The sequence below is a fragment of the Neolamprologus multifasciatus genome, chromosome 6 (genome assembly GCF_963576455.1).
Source record: "Neolamprologus multifasciatus chromosome 6, fNeoMul1.2, whole genome shotgun sequence".
Classification (NCBI taxonomy): domain Eukaryota; kingdom Metazoa; phylum Chordata; class Actinopteri; order Cichliformes; family Cichlidae; genus Neolamprologus; species Neolamprologus multifasciatus.
In genome coordinates, this window is record NC_140444.1 from 21213602 (window position 1) to 21234540 (window position 20939).

Consider the following 20939-nt stretch of genomic DNA (forward strand, 5'->3'; position numbering starts at 1 on the left):
TAAACAGTGGCCTTGTGACTTTTCTGTATATGAAGACGGTGTCATCACCCCCAAGTGGATGGTGGCAACAGATTGGAAGCTGTAGACCTCAGTCCTTCAGGCTAGAATTTGGCACTGTGTTCTGGCATTTAAAAAAAAAAAGAAAAAGAAAAATGCTGTTATTGGCCTGATTAGGTCTGGTAGTCACACTCTGTGAAGCCATTACTGCTTCACCTTAGGTCTAGTTTTAATTAAATTTAATGTCTGTGTGTAAATCGTGGGGAGTGTGTGTGTGTGTGTGTGTGTGTGTGTTGGGGGTGGAGGTTCATTTTTCAAAGCGGTGCAAAGTCCAAAGTTGCTTTGATGATTTTTTTTTGATTTTCAGAAGTTTCGTGTATCTCATTTTAGGCACAAGTCCTTGTTCAACCACCTGATGCTGTCATCTTACTACATTTATATATATTAACTTCAACTACTGAAGTGTTCCTGACTCGGTCAGAGGGAATTTATATCTAATTTGTTTCTCAGTCATTCACATGGACCTTAGTGAAAAAAAATGACATCCCAGAGCAAACTCATACAGGGCTCTTTTTGGATTAATATCAAACAAAGCTGGTTACTATTAACAACCCTTCAGTTCAATCAATGAGACACCTCTGCAGCCCAAGCTTCAAGTACAGGAGAATCAAAGATTTAGAAGGAGAAATCCCACAGAGACATGTGCAGAACACTAATGCACACGCAGAGACCATTAAGTCTTTTACAGTATATTTAGATATTCACTCTTTCGCCCACCTACATCTCCTTACACTTTGCGCTCAGCAATGGAGGCACCGATAACCAAGCTTAATCATGCATGATCAATCTAAATGGAGCATATGAGAATACACACTACTAAGTATGTGAAAATCAGCCTGAGGATGTGTGTTGTTTGCCATGAAACTGGAGCTGTCAGATAGTTTAACCTTACAACAGCCTTGGCTTGCAGCACAGTGAAACTCAAGAAACAGTCTGAGGCATGGCTCAGAAACACAGTGAGCTCGTCCTTAAGTAGGACAAGAGAAATCTCCAGGCTGATGTTGAAATTGAAACAATCCCTCCAGGAATTTTCAGATTTGCAGCCATATGATTTTTTTTTTCCATTCCACACTTCATCACAAATATTGCAGGGATTAGCAGTTTTTGTATATCAACACGGTTTCTGCCTAAGTCCTTACATTATTTAGTAGGTTTCGATTTTCACAAACCATCGCACTTTCAGCTCAATCAATACTGCATAGGGAGGTCTGTTGTTAAAGACGGAATCTTTTTGGTTGTTATTCATTAGCTTTATCCATGTCTATTCGAGAAAACTTTCAACAAAATCTTAAAGATAAATGTAAGGATTCTGTTACTGCTGCGAAGCCTTGGGAAGGCTGACTGTGCAACAGTCATTCATCAGACATTTTTCTATTAAATGTTAATTTTTTGAATTCACATCTAAGACTATATGTGCTTCATAAGCCTTTCCTTAGATCTCACTGCCTATTTGTAGATTTTCCTTTTCCTGGACTTGCATGGCTTAAAAAGAGAGCTGCCACTCCTTTCTTAACTGAATTTACCCAAAAGTGTCCGCTTTGATTATCAATAGCCTAAAAAGACATTTTAGGCTTGTCTACTTTTAAATGAAATGCAGGTAAGAGTCAATAGATTGTAGGGCTGGGCGATATGACCCAAAATTCATATCTCGATATTTTTTACCTGGACGGCGATATAAGATATATATCTCGATATATTTTTTTAAAGCCATAAAGTAAGAACAAAAAGAGAGTTCTTAGTCAAAGCTGTGTCCCAGATGTCACACAGGCACTTTTATTAACATAGAGCGTAGATGTACATAAAATTTACTCAAAAATAAATTATCAGCATTTATTAAATAATAATGCTCCATAAATAAAAGAAAACAATGTTGTTTTTGTGCATAACAAAAAGCTCACAATTGTGCAGTCAAAATGTAAACTAACAGACGATGAGCATAATAACAAAGACAGATTTCACAGCTGCTCTGTTCCCAAGTTCTACTGTGTGACTGACAGCCTTGAGTTTGAAATCCTCTTCGTAACCATGTCTCTTAACAGGTGCCATTTATGGTCCTTATACACAGTAGGGTAATATTACGTTGAAGCACAGTACGTATCACTCCGCGAGGCTCCTCGGTAGCCGTAATGCTCTGACAATCCATCAACCGGTGCAGCTCCGTAGCTTACCAAAGTCGTACTAAAACATTTTTTGACAGATTGCTGAGCGCTGTGTACCACATAAAATCGGTTCGCGGCCATCAAGCACAACCAGAATTCATACATAAGGCGCGCTGTCAGCTTTTGAGAAAATGAAAGGATTTTAGGCTGTGCAGCGCCTCTGGGCTGCATGGCGTTAGCGTGGTTAGCTCGTTAGCGTGGTTAGCTAGCTAACACATTGACGGCGTCCAGCCCCACACACGGGGCGATGCGCAGTAACTCGTTAACGGAGATTTGCCGTGTCCATCTTGTCTCTGCCTGCAGGTGAAGCGATGGGGGAGGAGGGGGGGTTGTGTTCAGTGAAGGAGGGGCGAGGCCGAGTAACGTTGTGTAAAGAGAAAAGTGGACGAAAGAGAGGCAAATTTGCGGCTCCACAAGTATAATTATAACGTAACATAGACTATATCGATATAAAGGATATTGTCACATCTTATATCTCGTATAAAAATATATCGATATTTTTTAAAAACTCGATATATCGCCCAGCTCTAATAGATTGCATTTGATAGTTGATCAAAAGGGGACAGTTTTTAAATTTGGATGTCCTTATGGATCTCTCGCTGACAGGCCTGTCACATGAATTAGTTTTTGATCCATTAGGTTCCGAAAACATTTGCACAACAAATAAAGATATACCTTTATTATTTCTATTGATGACAAAAAACCCCAATAAGAAGACACATAACAATTATTTTCTTTTACCCCAGAACACCGAAGAACTGCTATATACATATGACTGAAATGAGGCTGAGTCAAATACATTTCATTACATCCCCATTAAAAGCTTAAATCAGAATGCAGGGTTCTATTTTCACCCGTAATTTCACCCATATTTACCCATAGTTACACCAATGTGGTTTTCACATTGTCCCCGTGCTCGTCTCAGAAACTCTACTTGATAGTGCAACTTGCAGGTTGTTTAAAAGCAAGATTATTCTGCCCCCAAGGTGCTGAATTGGTGATAGCTCATATTGGAGTGAAGGCCTTTTTAATGGATATTTTTGGTCATTTTCTCTCTGTCATGATGTATTCCCCTCACACTGTGAACTCTCTCGCACTTGTTCAGCAGCGGTTGCACTCCTACTCCCACAGAACAAAACTCTGCTTCGGGCAGAAGTCGGTTTTTCACATTTTATCTGTTCCTTCTGCAGACTTGACTGACATGTATCAGTAAAACATTGTTTAATTTCCTTTGTATAGTTTTCATGCATACACAGCCCCACTTCCTGACATTGTTTGGAAATGTTATATTTGTATTTTAGAAGAATCACAGCTTTAAAAAAAAGAAATCCTGGCACTGCAGTAATAGGTGTCACTCCACTGTACAGTATGAAGTTTAGAATCTCTTTCACTAAACTCATCATAGATATTCTTAACTCAGCCAGCAAATGTGGAAACTTTTATTCTTCATGAACAATTCAGAAAGCTTTTCAGTTGACAATGCCTATTCAGAAAGCAACAGTAATGGAAAAATAAAGCTGTTATTATCAGTAAAGTGGAAAAAACACAAAAGTGTAGAGATGATTTGTTTTTTTTCGTCAGTAATGTTTGTTTCATAGATAGTAATGATATTAATAACCAAAACAGCCTTTTTTGGCTTGTTCACATCAGATGATCCAAAGAAAAAAACAAACAAAGGAAAGACTTTTCCACCTCTTGTCTTGTGTCCCTCTCAGCATTCAGGTGGCACAGTCAAAATTTGGCATGAACAACATGGAAGCATGGCTCCATCCTGCTTTGTATGGGTCAATGGTTTAGGCTGGTTGTGCTGGTGTGGCATATTTTGGACTCTTTAGTACCAACTGAGCATTTTATTAAACACCACAGCTTACCGGAGTATTATTTTCCACCATGTCAATCCCTTTATGGCCACAGTGTATCCATCTTCACACTATGTCACAAAGCTCAAATCATCATCCGCAGTGAACATGACAGTGAATTTCTCTGTACTCAAATGGCCTCCGCAGTCAACACATCTCAGTCCAATAGAATAGCTTTGGAATGTGGTGAAACTGTAGTGCTACATCTTGGACACGCAGGAAATAAATTACCATCAACTGTGTGATGCTGTCAGGTCAGTATGGACGAAAATTTCTGAGGAATTTTTCCAGCACCTGGCTGATTGTATGCTGTGAAGAATTAAGGCGGTTTCAAGGGGAAAAGGGGGTCTAACCCAGTACTAACAAGACCTAACAACGTCGTTGGTGAGCATATGTTAAGAGTATCGACATACAAGGAAAAGTTCATATTAACTTTTCCATAAAAGATTTGCTCTTTAGTAAGAATCTATTAAATTAAATATACATCAGACCTAAAATGTCCATTGTACCTATTAAAGTGACCAGTGAGTGTAGTTATTTTACATATTTTCCATTGTAATGGACGGGGACTTGTATAGAGCAGACACCCCCACCAAATAGTCACTTTCAGAAGAATGTATAACCTTCACTGGAATAATTTGAGGTTAATTTTTCACATTGGGATCATCAGCGCTAGTAACTGTTTGGAAGTCGGAATCATTTCTGATTCAAGCTTTTGAGATCATTGCTTTAAAAGAAACGTTTTGATGGAGTATTGATTTGTGAAGCATTTTTCTTGACCAACAAACCAAAAAAAAGTATATATGCTTAAAAAAATAGATGAACGCAAGAACAAATTGATTAGACTGCACAAAGACCTCATATAAGACAGTGCAATCATGTGAAACAGTAGTAACAGGCCTATACACACTGACAAACAAATAAGTTACACAGCGCATATAAATAAATCAATAAAAGATCAGAGTAAATAAAACAATGCAGCAATTGAGTTTCTCGCTTTAAAGTCTTTCCTTCATCTGGAGGATGCACACTGTAGGTGTCTACTTTGCATAAATTGAAATATGTGTCAATAAACGCATATAGCGACCCAACAAATGCTGTGATCTGGTGTCATCCTTAGAGCTTTGAATTCAGCTAAACATGTTATTTACCTTGGCAGGATAGTCTTACAAATAAAAACACAGGTATGAAGGGGCCTCTTGGATTCCAGTGTTGACATGCAGCCTTTTCATCACAGCAGTGTTCAGTCAGCTCAAAAAACCCTTCAAGGCATCTCCTGGTTTAAGGGCAGAGTCAGCAGCATGAAAACATGGTGTGTTTCCTTAATAACTGATTTTATAATAGGTTTCTTGATTTCCACTATAAATTTAATGTGACAGCCACGTCTGGTGTATGTATATGCACAATATGGCTTTATATAAACTTAAAATGTTGTTCAATAAGGTTTGTGTTAATGCACATTATGAGACACGGTAGACCGAATGGCTCCCAGCACGTCCTTTAGTAGCGCTTTTCAGTAGCCTCACTGAATAGTTTAATTTGTGCCTTGCAAATGGAGTCCACATTATATGTGCCTTTTCTTCAGAACACAGCAATAACAGAATCACAAATTGCTTTTGGTTGATATTACATATATATTCAGTTTCCTTACTAATTACTGTTATCGTGGCTTTTTATTTTCTCTTTCTGTACCTGAGAAACAAGCTGTTCAAGCCATGCAACTGCTTGGCAGATACAGTGGGACATAAATTATTCTTCCCGGTAGGCATGCGGCTCTGAGTTACAGTGCATATGGAGTAGATGGGAATAAGTGGACCGTATAAGGGGACAAGGTTTCTTTGTATGTTTATTTACATTTGATCATTCTAGATTTTACATATGAACCTATGAAAGAACATGAAAAAAAGATGAGGAAAACAAATAAAAGAAAGCTCACAGGCCTTTTTTTTTTACTGTATGTTTTATATTAAAATTACATTTTGTAATAGAAGTAAGGGAAGGAAGAAGTATCTGATGCTACCTGTATATGAAACAAGTCTACATTTCAGATTTATGGCAACGTTACTGGGGAGTCACGATCACATGTTAGCACTGTTTGTAGATCACTGTTGTTCAATGTTCAGAAGTTCAGAGATTCTGAGAAAAACTAAGGAGTGAGGATCAAGGACAGATGCAACCATATATGCTTTATGTTACCATACTAATGAGTCCCCCCTAAACTAGCCATTATTATTTTTAGTTGCTTAAATATTTTTAGTTTTATTTCTGGAACCTTTCAGATACTATAGAAACACAGATTTAAGAAAACAGTGAAAAGGGTGAAGCAAAAAAAAAAAAAAAATACTGCAGGAAGCACAGATGTTGCATATTAAGTTTATCCATGCATACTTACAATAAAATTTTATCATTTGAAACAATGGTTTTTTTTTCATTTATATACTCACATGTGTAAAGTAAAAATCAACTCATCAGTCATAAAATAAATGCTTATGGTAATATATGTTTATAGTTTAATTTATGTTGTATTTTTCCAATCTGTGTTCAATACACTAATTTTCTGGCTTCAATTTTTATTCACTAAAATGTTCTTATAATCAAGGTTCATACAGGCGTATTTTTGTAACCTGGACAGTCTTTTTTTTAAATTATTATTATTATTATTTGATGCGTGAGCATGTGCGCCTCGAGCTTGCTGCTCTCTTTTGCTGTAATAGCCACAAGGACTTGTCACTGAGAATAGAGCTGCAACTCTTGGGCAACCCAGATAGCCTACAGCCAAACAAGACCCATGGATAAACAGGCAAAGGAGAGGAGAGATAGGAGGCCAGTGAAGCAAGGAAGGCAGAAGGGGCAAAAGGGTGACGCAAAGACAAAGGGTTAGGGGCTGCAGTTCTGGTGTCCTACCTTGAGGTAAGTGCAGTGAGAGATGAGGCTTAATTAATGGCTTTAAGAAGGCCATTCTCATAGAATATCCCTGGAGGTGATTACTCACCTCAAGGCTGTCGCCTTCTGAGAGATAGCTTGTGTCCACATGGGCCTTAGACACACACATGCAAGCCTCATCAAAAGTCTCTTTTCCTTATCTCATTAATTAGAAATATGAGGCATCAAATGCAAGCAATTGTGAAATGAAGCATTTTTGTTATTTCTTAAATTAAAGTTGTGGTTATTCGCTCTGGGGTGGAATGAATAAGTCTCACCCTCTTAATTATGGCAAGCATGCGCAGTTAAACAATATTCTATCAATAAGTGTGGCACTCATTAAAGCAGGATCCGGAGGCCTCCCCCAGGGATTAGGAAATAAATATATATTTTCTTTATTTGTTAAAAGAGATGTGCGATGTGTTATAAATGCTTAGGTCTGAACAATGGGGAGAATCCATAACTTTAGCTCTCTTACACTTTTTTTTTACCTATCTACTCCTTACGGAGTTTAATATCTACTTGACAGTTTCTGGAGTAGAGATTAAACACAAATGACAACTGAACATATCCCCTCTTGGCAAATTGTACACCCTAGGGAATTTGTTAGGCAGTGCTTTGTTTCACAGACGAGCCTGATTTATTGTGTGAAATGCATCTATGAAAATTTCAGCTCTCATTTCAAACCTTAGTATGAATGGCAAATCAGCAAGAGAGGAGAAGAAGCAAGCCGAGACATTTAGGTTTGTAAAAGTAGAAAGTTTAAAAATTAGAGATATATACAGAGGGTAGATAAGAGCAGCAGAGGGAACATGCTGAAATAACAAATCAATCATGTTGTAATTACTGGTGCATGCAAGTAGGCAAATAGAATTGCAGGCTCTTTCACATCAACTGGCAGCAGATAAACCACCACAGGCTCCGTGGGCCTGTCAACTGTTCAAATGGTTCACACAGCGGAAATGTCTTTGGAAAAATGATAAAGCCTTTATGAAATACTAAAAAACTTTATTTTCTTAGTACAAATCGGCTCACTGCTTCTCACACTTGTGGTGTGTGCATAGCAGGGGTGGGCACTTAAGACAAAAACACTATTTGAAAGTCAATGGGAACTAAGTGGAAGATCGCTCCCAAATCAAACTGCTCTCAAATGAATGTGCATGTGACATGCTAGCTTAACTAACGCTAGATGCCATTTTTGTTTGTTTCCACACAAAACATTCTGGTGGCTCTAGTGGTCATCAGCCTTGTATGCTTCTCCTGCTTTTACAGTGTCATGTAATCTGAGAATGTGATACACGCTTCATTGGCACCAGTAGAAGTAGTAATAGCATTACATCCTACCAGGCACTGCTAAAAAAACATTTTTTAAAACAACAACAACATTTTGAATAACTTAATGATTGTTCAAATATTGAATTGCATATTATCCCAAATATATTCCCATACTTAACATTTTTAACTTGGTTGGCTTGTTTAGAGCACTTGACATCAACCAACTATAGTTAAAAACTGTTACAATGTCTGTAATGCACAGTTACAATTAAGTGAATTGTTACGTTAATTAAGTTATATACGCTTGGATTTTGGCATTTTGTTGAAACACTTAACGTTTTTGCCGTACACAGTACGATTGGGCTTCTTGAAATTATTATATATCAGAAATGAGGAGAGTCCATAGGTGTATAAGCAGGCTTAGCCACTTCCCCTTCATTTAATGAGACATACTTGAAGCTCTTACTTACAAGGCTAACTCAGCATGTTTAATTTGACAGTCTGTTTTCACCCTGGATGACCCTCCTGATGTAACCTCAAAGGGATTTATGTAAACCACTGCACTGTACAACCACTCTTTTTATTTAACGAAAAATAAAAACATATTGTTTTTGCATATTTCCAATCAAATATTTACCTGAATGACCTTTTTAACATTGTGCCCCACACTTAGCATATGAAAACATATGCTCACCCCATAGCTAACTAAAGTTCGATACAGTGTTGAGACAGTCCCTCCTCCTTCTAATCCTCCTAGTGTCTCAGTATTGCTTTACATTCACTGGGCAGTTGCACATTAGTTAACTTTTACTAGGTCTCTGCTGCAGCATTATGAACCCCTGATTCTGCATTTTATTTTCATGGACTACTTATTGCTGGAAATTTGCTCGTTCATAGTCTCCTCCTAAATTCCCTACTTTTATAGCCAGGAGGATAATTTTCCTCTTAATTTAGCTGATTCTTTAATTACCTTTTAATATTAATAACAATACATTTAAACGTGATTTATGTGCGTATGTATTGGCATGTGTGTTGCTCATTGCTGCGTCACAATTCTTGGTTTTATAATCGGCGTAATCTTTGACAGCAGGCAGCTTTATGCAATGCAAAATACTGAGGGAAATGGTGTAGAAATCTGAGTTTGGTATTGCTTGGTTAGGTCTTAGTGCCTTTTTTAGTTTTACTGCTTTTGACTCATATAGTCTTCCACTTTTAATCTTTTTAAAGCCTATAGCATAGCCTACGAAATTGGCCAACACTGTGACCAATATTTGTGCTTTTAGTCTTTAGTCGTTTCATAATGTTTTGTATGGGATTTCAGCCATGATACAAATGGGGAAAAATGCTCTTTTTTCCTCTCCTGGGTCCCCACTCTTTGTTTTTGTGAGTTTTAATTTCTTTAGAGGCAAACCTATTTGAGTTTTTCCACTTTTTACATTCCTGAAAGTCCAATTTGATAGTTTTGATAGTCCCTTCCCAGGAATTTACTCACATCTGGAGTCCTTGTATTGAGGTAATGATTGTTTTTCTCTTCCCGATAAATTCAAAAACTGCTGCAAAAAGTAGCTGGAAATGCACAGGAGGTGATGGTACTGAACGGGCCAATCACCATACTTGTGGGCTGCGATGAAGCCATGCATTTCTGGAGAGATGCAAATCAGTTAAGGTTGTAGGATCTGTGGTTGCAATATACCTGCAATGTAGACTTAATGAAGAAGGATAAATCCCTGTTATGTAGACCAGTGGCTGTGGCAGTTACCATAACACATGGCAAAATGACTCTTTAAAAAAAAAAAAGACACTTTAGGCATTTCAATATAAGACCTTAACTGGCAAAAAATTGCATATGGCAGTTGTGGTTGCAGTCTGGAGGCTGTATTTGTCTGCCCTGCAGCTAAGTAAAGTGGCTTTTAAACTGGTATGAGATCTAGTGGTAGACATGCAAGCACAAGTGCAATTGCATGTCCCAAAAGGCCACTCTGCTATCAAAGCTTTATAAGTACACAACAAACTTCACCACTTAACATCATTCAGGTGTCTGATTTAAGAACATTGAGAAAATGTGAGCATAGCCTGTAACACAGGCTGTTTTTTTTCAGCCGTGAGTTAGTTTAGCTAGTTTTATAAGGCTAACTGATACTTAAATCCATATGTATATAATCCAACTGAGTAGGGGGGAAACAGAAGGGATGAGAGCTGTTGAAATGATCTGCAAGAGATTTTTTTTTTTTTTTTGGTGATAAACTGAAAAACAAAAACAACTGGATTGTGATCTGTCTGCAGGTCAGACACCCCACACAGCAAGGGAGACACTGGTGCAGTTAATGTAAATCTCTTTCTGTGTGTGTGTGTGTGTGTGTGTGTGTGAGTGTGAGTGAGTATGTTAAACCTAGGGATGGGTATCGTTTAGGTTTTATCCGATACCGGTGCCAAACCGGTACTTTTGAAACGGTGCCGGTGCTTAAACGGTGCCCAAACCGGTGCTTAAAGAATGGAAAACACAAAATTGGTCCAAAAACCTCTCATGTTCAGCTGTTTTTTTGTAAAAAGATAACAATGTTAGTCTTTTCTGCAGGTATAGGGCATATATGGTATCACTCTGGGCTGGAAGCAGTGCTTAAACAATGGAAAAAACACAAACTTTGTCCAAAAACCTCTCATGTTTAGCTGTTTTCCACTTTTTCTTCGGTCATTTTAGCCTTTTTGTCCAGGGTGAAGGGAGTATCTGCCATCAAACAAGAAGACAGCCGCATGTAGCTATGATGGTGTTTGCTAGTTCACGTTACATGCATTAATTTAATAACGCGGTTAGCTTACTCAACGTAAATTACACACGAACAACATTAAGCTACTCACGCAGAGAAGAACGGCTGTTGCTGCCATCATCATTTCTGCTACACTGGCAGGGCTAGGTTCATCGGATTTAAAGTGTGACCTCCTTTGACAGTATCAGCTTAAAGCACTTGTTGCAGGCTGCTGAGTTTGCATCTTTTGCTGTGAAGTACAGCCAGACTTTTGACCGCTTTGCCTTGGGCATTTTTAATCTGTAGCTCTGCTCTAAAAGAACGTACGTACCTGGACCCGCCTACTATCCTCGAAACGTAAAATGATTGGCTAGAATCTAAAGTGTATCATTCCATACCAGTTGGTGGCGGTAATGCACCTTTCAGTTGTTTGCCAACCGCCAATAGAAATGTAAGGAAGAAGAAAGTGTATCACAGCTCAGGAAAAAAAAGCACCTAAATAAAGCACCGAAATGCGCGCTGCTTTTCGGTCTGGTTACTACCGTTTATGTCAGAACCGGTGCCATGATGGCACCGGATACCGGTACCCATCCCTAGTTAAACCAGTTAATAATATAATCTTTTTAAAACAACTTTATTACTAAGTAAAAAACCTGCTGCTTCAACACTATCATGCATTGACTAGTGGCTCAACCTATTTGATGACTTCTGAAGCTGTGTAGTGCTGTGTAGTGCTGCACTTCCTTCATTCTGTTTTTCAGTCACGTATGCATATATTCCCTGCCAACTTCTTGGAAGCTGCTGGTTTTGGGACCACAGAAGGATTTTCTGAAGACTCTTTTGGGGTTAAACTCCTCTAGTAGTGTGTTTCATGTCTGGATCTGCAAAAATATGTTTTCCAATAATTAAAAAGTGGCAAGACATTTTTTTCGTGTTACATACTGTCTTTTTGCCTTTTTTATAAAGTGAAAGGTACAACCTTATGTACACAAAAGCTGCACCTAACAAAACCTAACAACCTTGTAACCATAAATAAAGTACATTGAAATTGAATTTCGGATCTTTATATTTTCCAAAGGAGTCTTTGGGTTTTTTCCTAATACTGACAATGTTGTTCCAGTCCAGTTCTTAATTTGCAACTCTGTTTAATTCCTCTGTGGAAACAATTATATAACAGCTACAAACATTAACACACTATTTAGGTGACGGGCTTACTCTGTAATATAAGGGCTTGACTTGTTTCATTCAAACTGTTGTGAATAGATACATACCTAATGAATAGAGAACAACCCTTTTGTTTCTCATTATTGTTTAGATTACAAAGAGACACTATATATCTATCATTCTGCCATGAAACAACCTTTGTAGTGTCAGAGCTACTACTGTGCATTCTCCTTTCAATTTAGGCCTATTTGATGTCTATACTACTTCCAATTATCCATATGCCGTTTGCATCTCTAGGGACAAAAACAGTTCATAAAGAATGAATGAAATTATAACACTGACTTTGTTATGGAGAATTACACAATACTGCAGTCATCCAATCACTGTTTTTTATCTCTTTGAAATATGTTTAACTGTAGAATGGTGAACTAAAAGAGACTCAATGTAGTCTGTCGGTGTTGATCTGAGGTCACGCCAAGTTATTAACCCCTCCGCTTGAATCACTCTGTCATGGGTAAACAGTCAGGGGAAAATAATCGCACTCTGCTTGCCTTCTTCTCACCTCTGACTATTTGACATCTGCTAGGACAAACTTCCAGCTGCCTTTTTTCTCTTAGCATCACACAAAGGTATTCTTCTAAAATAGTACACAGTCATGGGATTGTACCGTGTGTTACTTTTTAACAGAATGTGCATCCACCATTTATCTTTTCCATTATTGTAGCTGCCTATGACATCTCTTACATCCCAATCAAGATTTCTTGAGAAATGTGTTCAGGCAGTGATTTGACATGACAGTTAAGACAATAATTCAACAATACAGTGTGTGTTAGTTAATATTTCCAGAATAAGATGAGTGGCTGATGTCATTATGTAACTAAACATAAAAAAAACAAAAACAGAATTGAATTGAAATTGAATTAAGTCATCATTTTCATACTGGGAATACTGGTATTTGTATTAACATCAAATATGTTTATTAGGACGCATCAGGACACGACTAAAGACTGAAACCATGAATGTTGGCCAGTCTTTGTCTGGGTGTGTTGTTTCTTTGTTTCTTTGTCCTTGAACTCCTCTTAGACAATCAGGAGCTTTGCAACCAAACTTGGCTCATAGCCTACTGAAATTTAAATGACCTTTTTTTCAACATTAATGCACCTGTAACACTTCACAAAAGCGTAATTCAAAATTAAAATTTAAAAACCATCAGCAGTCACCTGGCATTGAGGTGAAATAACTCAATTTTAGCATGTAAACAGTATCTACCCTTTATTATTTATTTATATATTATATATTTGAGCATCGGTTTCCAAATACAACGCGTAGGCAAAAAAAAAACAGATTTTGGAGTTGTTGTTGTTTGCTTCCTAATTTCCTTCCAGCTGTTTGTCACCTACGTACTGAATCTTACAGTGTGTTGTTGTGTGGCATGTGAGCAACAAGCTAAAACATCAAGTGAAGCAAGGGTAGAGTAGCGGTAGAATTACCATAGACTTCATAATGTCAGTTTTCTGGCTGTCATGTCCTTGTCTTAGTGGCAGAACTGTCATCTCAGCCAAGCAGACGAGCGCCGACTCTAACAAACGTCACTTTGTGTCTTTTTTTTTACGACTATACAGATTGACGCAGACACATGCACAGATACTAATAATGGTTTTGATTCCTTTTCAGTTAAGAATATTTTTTTTAGAGAAATGAGAAATTCAGACCAATAAGTCCAATAACGGAAGCAAGATAAATGTGTGAGTCACACAACACAACTTTGTATTAGTTGTTTGTTTTTTAAAGAGAACATCAATTTACCATTTTGACCATAAAGCATTGCTTGAGTGATGGATTTTTGACAGCAAAATATGAATGTAAGGGGGAAAAAAGAATGGTGTGTATTGATAATATTTGAATGTTTTCTTTCTGAGATTTTCCAGAGCCTTATTTCATTTGAATTCATCGAACTAAATCTAACGCTGACAGGAGAGAGCGAGAAAAGAAGCGAGAGAGGGGGGTGGGCGGTACTGCGATTCTGTCGTGCTAATGCAATGCAGGAGCAATATAACTGATAAACAGAGCCATCTCAATTGTGCTCACTGAAGCAGTGCAATGATAACTGGATCATGACCAGATGATCTGGCGCCGTTTCAAATGATGCACCCTCATTTGGAGCTGCAAAGGCCTGGCCAAAATGCCTCTTTAGCCTTAGAACAGTAGCTCACATCTTTCTTCTTTCCTTCCAATTAATATGTTAATTGATGCACAGACAGTTTAATACTCCTGAAATGCTTTGGAAACACTCATGCACAGTGTACTTAGGTAAGAATAACACTTGCATTAGAATCAGGCAATCTGTTCTCTGTGTGCCCAGAGAGCCAATCGTTATTATTTCATTGTATTCATTTTTTTGGTTAATACCTGGGTGGTTTGAAACCTCTATGATTTTAATCCATAGATTATCAAGCTTAGTTCAGGCAGTAAGAGTTAAGTGTGTAACCTGGCTATCATTAAAGCAGAGTTTCCAGTTTTTACATTTTCTTTGTTCATTATGAACACTGTTATTGTATTATCTTTTAAAGAAGAGTGAGACTGACTTTGGAGTCAAGTGGAATTCCCTTTGTTTTGAAGGTTTTGAAATGTTATGTCTTGTCATCATAATAGATCATAGACCATTACTATCTGCATATCAATGGCACTGTTTTCATAGACAGCCTGAAAAAATCATGGAATTTATACATTGCATTTTCCAGCCCTGAAAAAGTAATAAAGGAAAGAACAAATAAACCAGTTTTTATCCAAAAGGAACGGAGATTGATTAGCATATACTTGTGTAACAGAAATTTTGATTTAGTTAAAGTTGTGTGCTTCATTTTTATATTTTGTAATTTCTTTGTGTTCTTTGTAGTAAATGCTCTGGCATTTTTCAAAATGAGAGTGCTAGCTAGCTGCGCTAAAGGAGAATCAGGTTGCTGCTGTGTGAAAATCAGCTCCGTGGATCTAATCACCCACTCTTTCAATATGTTGACCAGCACTGACAAATGCTATGAGCTGCAGTGTTTCCTTCTCATCCACAGCAAACAAAGGAGCATTTTGGGTGTTGTATACAGAAGCACAGCTTTCCTGTGGGCGCTACAGGAGCCACCTTTAATAAACCAGCTGTTATTTTGTAGCTGTTATTGTTTTCACTTCACTTAAGTGCGTGCATGTGTATCATGAAGGCAAACATCTAGTGTTACATTAACTACCACAAAGGTAGCTTTGAATAGTTTCACATGGGTTTATCAGGTGTTTGTATGTCTGCATGTGAATTTTGGTAACGATTTAGCATGAGCATAATGCAAGATGTAGTAACACATCTGTGGAGGTCAAACAGCATCTGGAAGGGTGATGCAGTCTCCACGTCTCTTACTTTTTGGGTTAAAATACTGGGGAGAATTTTCAAATGATATACAAGTGTTTGTCCATCTTAATATTTATCATTGTGATGTAATTTTGCTTACACAATGGTTACAGTTTAATTGTTCTTACAGTAACAAAAAACAGGTGTTGTTAAGGAATAGGAAGACATGTGTCTTAGCCAGTGTTGGGGATTAACGGAATACATGTACCGCCGTTACGTATTTAAAATACAAAATATGAGTAACTGTATTCTGTTACAGTTACCATTTAAAAAGGTGGTATTTAGAATACAGTTACTTTGTTGAAATAAATGGATTACACGGCGGTACTTCCCTGTTTCATATTGTAGTGGGTCAGGACTGTTTGGGTTTTGTTTGACAGCTATGTTCTGTTGTTCCAGGCGGTAGCGTTACGGTTGCCATGGTTACAGGGTGATGCTCTCTCTCTGTGTGTTTCCTGGATGAGAGAGGCCTTTTTGTTGTTGTTGTGCTAAGCTAATAGGCAGAATGCTACAGGTATAGCTCTAAAGAATGTAGCATCATAGGCAGCGTAGTCCGTGCTGCAGGGAGAATTGACTGCCATACACGTTATGTGTCTGTGAGCGAGGGAGGGAGAAAAAAGGAAAAGTACGAGTTGTCATCCAGCAAAAACGGGAGCTGGAAGCATGTAAATATAATAATAACCACTGCAGCCAAGAAGAGTACCTGACGAGCCCAGTTCTAAGTAAGCTATTAAGACTCGACTGTACGCTGTGTTCGTGTTTTCCTCCAAAAACAATAAGTTCCCTTGGAGCAGTCTTTCGACGCCTCTCTCTGTCTCTCGCAAGCAAAGTTGACCCAGACAACAAAGTAAAGCTATTTTTCGGCTATGAGCCCGACACAGAACCCACCGTATTAGCCAGAGGTCCCTTTACTACGGTTCGGAGCCGCGGACCTTCAGTAGCAGTAATAAATCACAGCAATAGTACATTCACGTAGTTGTAAGCAGCATGATAATACATTAAGTAATCCAAAGTATTCAGAATACGTTACTCTCATCGAGTAACGGAATACGTTACAGAATACATTTTGGGGCATGTATTTTGTAATCTGTAATGGAATACATTTTAAAAGTAACCTTCCCAACACTGGTCTTAGCCTTGGCTGTACATTTTGACATTTTTGATTACACTCATTTTCCTTTTCCAGGTCAGGTCATTGCTTTTAAAATTTGTACTTTTATTCAACTGTCAAAAAGTGATAATATCATAGAAAGGAAACTTTTCAAAGTCTGCTTGACAAATCACGGCATATTTCTCAGTCAATGAGAAAGAGTCAAAATGAGTCAAGAGAGTCACCCTGCAGCTGCTTTTTTCAAACGAGTCTCTAACAATGGATTGATTAATGAAAAGATGCATTGTGCTGTTGATTGATTAGACTGTTTTGTAGAATAAGGCCTTATTTTATTTAATAACTCGGTTACATATTCCACAAAATATGCCACAGGTCACAGGACTCCTAATAGTATTTATACTAAAACAGTAACAGTTGTTGGGCCACTTTTCTCTTGATAGAACTCTGAAGGTAAGGACTATTGAAATGTGACCCTCTTCCCCACAAATGTCTGAGCATGATTAGAAAATGTTGTTGTTATAACAACAGCACTGTTTTTATTGATGTCAGAAGCTCAGAGATCATGTGACCCAGATTGGTTTCCAGTTTTGAAATGAGGACTGTGTGAGAATGAAGAGAACACCTTGTTTGGGATCTTTGTGGAGACTGTTTTACCAACACAGTGACATTTATATATGTCATCGGCAATCACAAGCAGCATTGCATTAAAGATGTATGAGAACTCCCTTATCTATAGGAAAAGGTTGTGTTTTGCTCTGTTTTTCCTTCTCTGGGATTATCATGTGCTTTCCCAAACATGAGACTGAATTTCAAGACTCATTGTGTGTAACGGTTCACAGCACCTTCAAATTTATTTTCAGTTGATAAGTGGAGTTGTGTTGTCCCATTTAGTTATATCAAGCTTTGATTTTGAATGACTGGCAGTGGAATGCCTTTATACTCTTGTGCTATTTAATTTCACATTGAGTCACTGCTTTCTTTGCTATTAACAGTAGAACAGTCCATGACAGGGGGGGATATGCAGTCATGTGAGATTTTGGTAACAGAATCAGATTTTACGGGGTAAGACTTTAATACACTAATGTTGTCTTGGTTTCTCCTTCTCCATCAGTGAAGTCCTCTTGCGTGTGTTATGCGTTATGTTGTGTTATGTTGTGTTTTTAAATCAAGTCTTCTCTTTACAATTCGTGCCCTCTTGATTTGTTTTATTAGGGCAGCAAAGGAATCTGCCGCCATTCATTTCAATCTTGGCTTATATCAACTTATAACATTTGCCTGACTAATTAAAATGTCAGTAATTAAAGAAGACTGTTAAGGTTTTGTTGTTCAAACTCTGGTAATGGATTTCATGAAGTTTTTTGCTATTAAGAGAAATGTACACTGTAATTAAAATTTCAATCACCAAAGGAAACAGCACATGGCTCTCACAGCCCACACCTTGGCTGGTGGCAGTCATAATTTTGACCGCCTACCTTTGGATTATATTATTTAATGGGGAGGGTGCTGATGCAATTTGCAAAATTACTTATGTTTTTCTTCTGTTTCTTTTTCTGCATGCGCTTTTAGATATGCACTCTGTAATTACACTCAAAGGTAAATGTCTGTTCTAGTCATTTATCTTTTCAGTCCATCAGTCCATTCATTTTAATCTCTGTTTATAGAGACATGGCGCAAATGGATGATTCAGATATTATTTAGGAAACTGGTTTTGTGTCAAAAACAGAGACTAGTAGCTCTGTTATTGTTGACATTTTTATAGAAATGATTCAGTTGTTTTTATATAAAAAGGGTAATTCCTGAAGGCCTGTTTCAAGTATGCACAGTCACTGTATGATGTTTGTTAAGCATCATTATAAACAGACTCTCACGGCATTAAACAAAATGTTTGCAAAGTAGATTACACAACTTCTTCGGTCTAAATTATTCTCTCTAATAACACGGAGCTGGAAGCAACACAAATACTTTGCCAATTTCCGCCGGGATCGTCTCATTTATTGAAATATGCAGGGATCTCATGATATCTCTGCACATGGGAGATATTGATATTAACTGGAGGCTGTTAAGTTGTTGTGGCAGGAAGCCTTCAGGTTGTTTTTGTGTGTTTTGTTTCTTTGTTTTTTAAGAATTATAACGGGAGATATGAGACCTCTTTAGTGACCTCTACATTTAAAAGTCCCCAAGAATCCAAGACTCATTTCTTAAATAAAAGTTGGTGGTTCTGCCCTACAGCTCATCGTCTTTGGGTAATCCTGTGTCAGACAAAAAAAGAGGTTTTGCTCTGTTTTTCCTTTTAAACATTCCCTGTTGTTTTTTGGGGCGGAGGGTGGCTTGATGTGTGAATACACCAAGAAAATAATAGTGCCTGTTTTTGTTGGTTTGCAAAGTATTTAAAAAAAAAAAAAAACGGATGGTCAGATAGACTCAGAATACAAAATTACGCAGGCAAAAATTAATTGTATGCCCAATATGCTTTTAGTCACTTAATGGCTTAATTGGCATCTGTGCATATTTATTAATGTCACCTACTTTTAAATTCAAACTCATACAAATTGTGATGGCATGGGGAAATGATGGTCCCACTCCCCTCAGATGTTTTGAACAGAGCTAAGGGAAAATCACCAGCACTGAAAGAAAAATACCTTTTTTTTTTTTTTTTTTACCTATTTGTTTTTCTGGAGGTTCCATTTGCCCAAACAAAACAGACATTTCTGTTTGTCAGATGGTTAGAAAAAGGACATCATAAAGCATTTGGAAGCATGTTTTGGTGGTACAGTTTTAAGCACTTCTATTTATTCTTATTATAAATAGGAAAATATGATGAGGTAGTGCAAATGACTAAACACCATTTAGCTTGCTAAGAAATATGTTTTGGAAAAATGTAAAAATAAAAAATGTAAAAAATATTTTTTTCTTAACATCTGCTAACATCTAACATCTTAAGAAAAAATTAATTTTTTCTTAAGATGTTAGATGTTAGCAGATGTTAACTTTCAGATTGGTGGTTTGTTTTTTTCCCCTCCAGGGTTACTTATACAGTCTTAGATGGAAAATATTCTATGGCACGTGTTAGATCACTTTCCTTTGAAGCATAAGCTTTAGAAGACTGGCTGGTTTAAAACAATTGAACAGATTAAATATTGTCAGTTGCATGTTGTAATGCTAGTGGAATCATTTAATAGTCTGCTCAGTGCTGCGAATTGGCCAAAACTGTGACACTATCATCAATCCCACTTGGCTACTTATTGTTTAGATTCTTCATCTTAATCCTTACATGGATTTTGAGTCGCCTTTTGTTCCTCTTTTGTATTCAGCTGATCTTCCTGGCCAAGTCTCAAGTAAAAAAAAAAAAGAAGAAAAAATAGAACCTGCCTTAATGTATCAGACTAAAACTCCAACAGAAGTTGAAGGCCTTGAATAGTATCCCTGCTGATTTGAAGCAGCTATTCCTTTTTTAGTGTGTAAGAGGTCCCACATGAGCGATGTATATTGGGTTATTTTTGAAAGTGATGCTTCCATCAGATGGGAATCAGTCATCTGGTTCAGTGCTGACACTGACAGAATGCCTGATTTAGTGTCACTTTGTAACCAAGTGTGTGGAACACTGCAGTATTAATAAAGCATTTTAAACCTCAAATGATCCAAAACCACATATTATATGAACACCTGTATTTTACATGGCGCGAGATAAAATGATCACTTTTCACATTTAAAAAAAATATTTTTATTGTTAGACTTGTCACGGAAGCTATAGTTGTTTTTTATGTTGCATATGAAGTGTTTCTAACAAATATTTACATTTAAATGTGGTGTGCCTTAATGCATGTTCTTTAATCCCCTGAGCATAACTAACATCTCATCTCCACTAGTCTGTGCTGTCGAAAGGGATAAAGCATAACCAGGGTTCCAGCTGTCTGTCCCTCTATAATATAATAATCAGGGCGCATGATTTGGTGTTTAAGCCAGGGAATAAACACATTAATAAACATTGTGCCATAATAACAAATCCAAAGGTGCTTATTGCTTTGAGTGAGTCTCAAATTAAAATCCCTTTTTGTCAGTGTTTTGCATCCATTATTTTGAATTTCTGACCTTTTTTCCTACCGACAGCCAGCCACTCTCCTGATTTGTGCTCTGAAATTATGCATTATAAGAACAGATTAAGCTCTGTGTTTTTGATTTGCATTGCATATATAATAGATTAGCAAATCTGAATAAGGTCTTTATGGTCTCTTATGAGTCATCTGATCAGTCTGGCCA

General features: G+C 37.4%; 1 protein-coding gene and 1 long non-coding RNA gene across 2 annotated transcripts in view; both read left to right on the forward strand.

The window, feature by feature from the left end:
• Positions 1–20939, forward strand: part of ctnna2 (catenin (cadherin-associated protein), alpha 2) — a 331385-nt gene that overhangs the window by 123053 nt on the left and 187393 nt on the right. The window lies entirely within an intron of this gene.
• Positions 1666–14178, forward strand: LOC146516928 (uncharacterized). The gene is made up of 2 exons (XR_014874377.1): positions 1666–10654; positions 11623–14178. It is a non-coding gene; the product is annotated as an uncharacterized LOC146516928 (long non-coding RNA).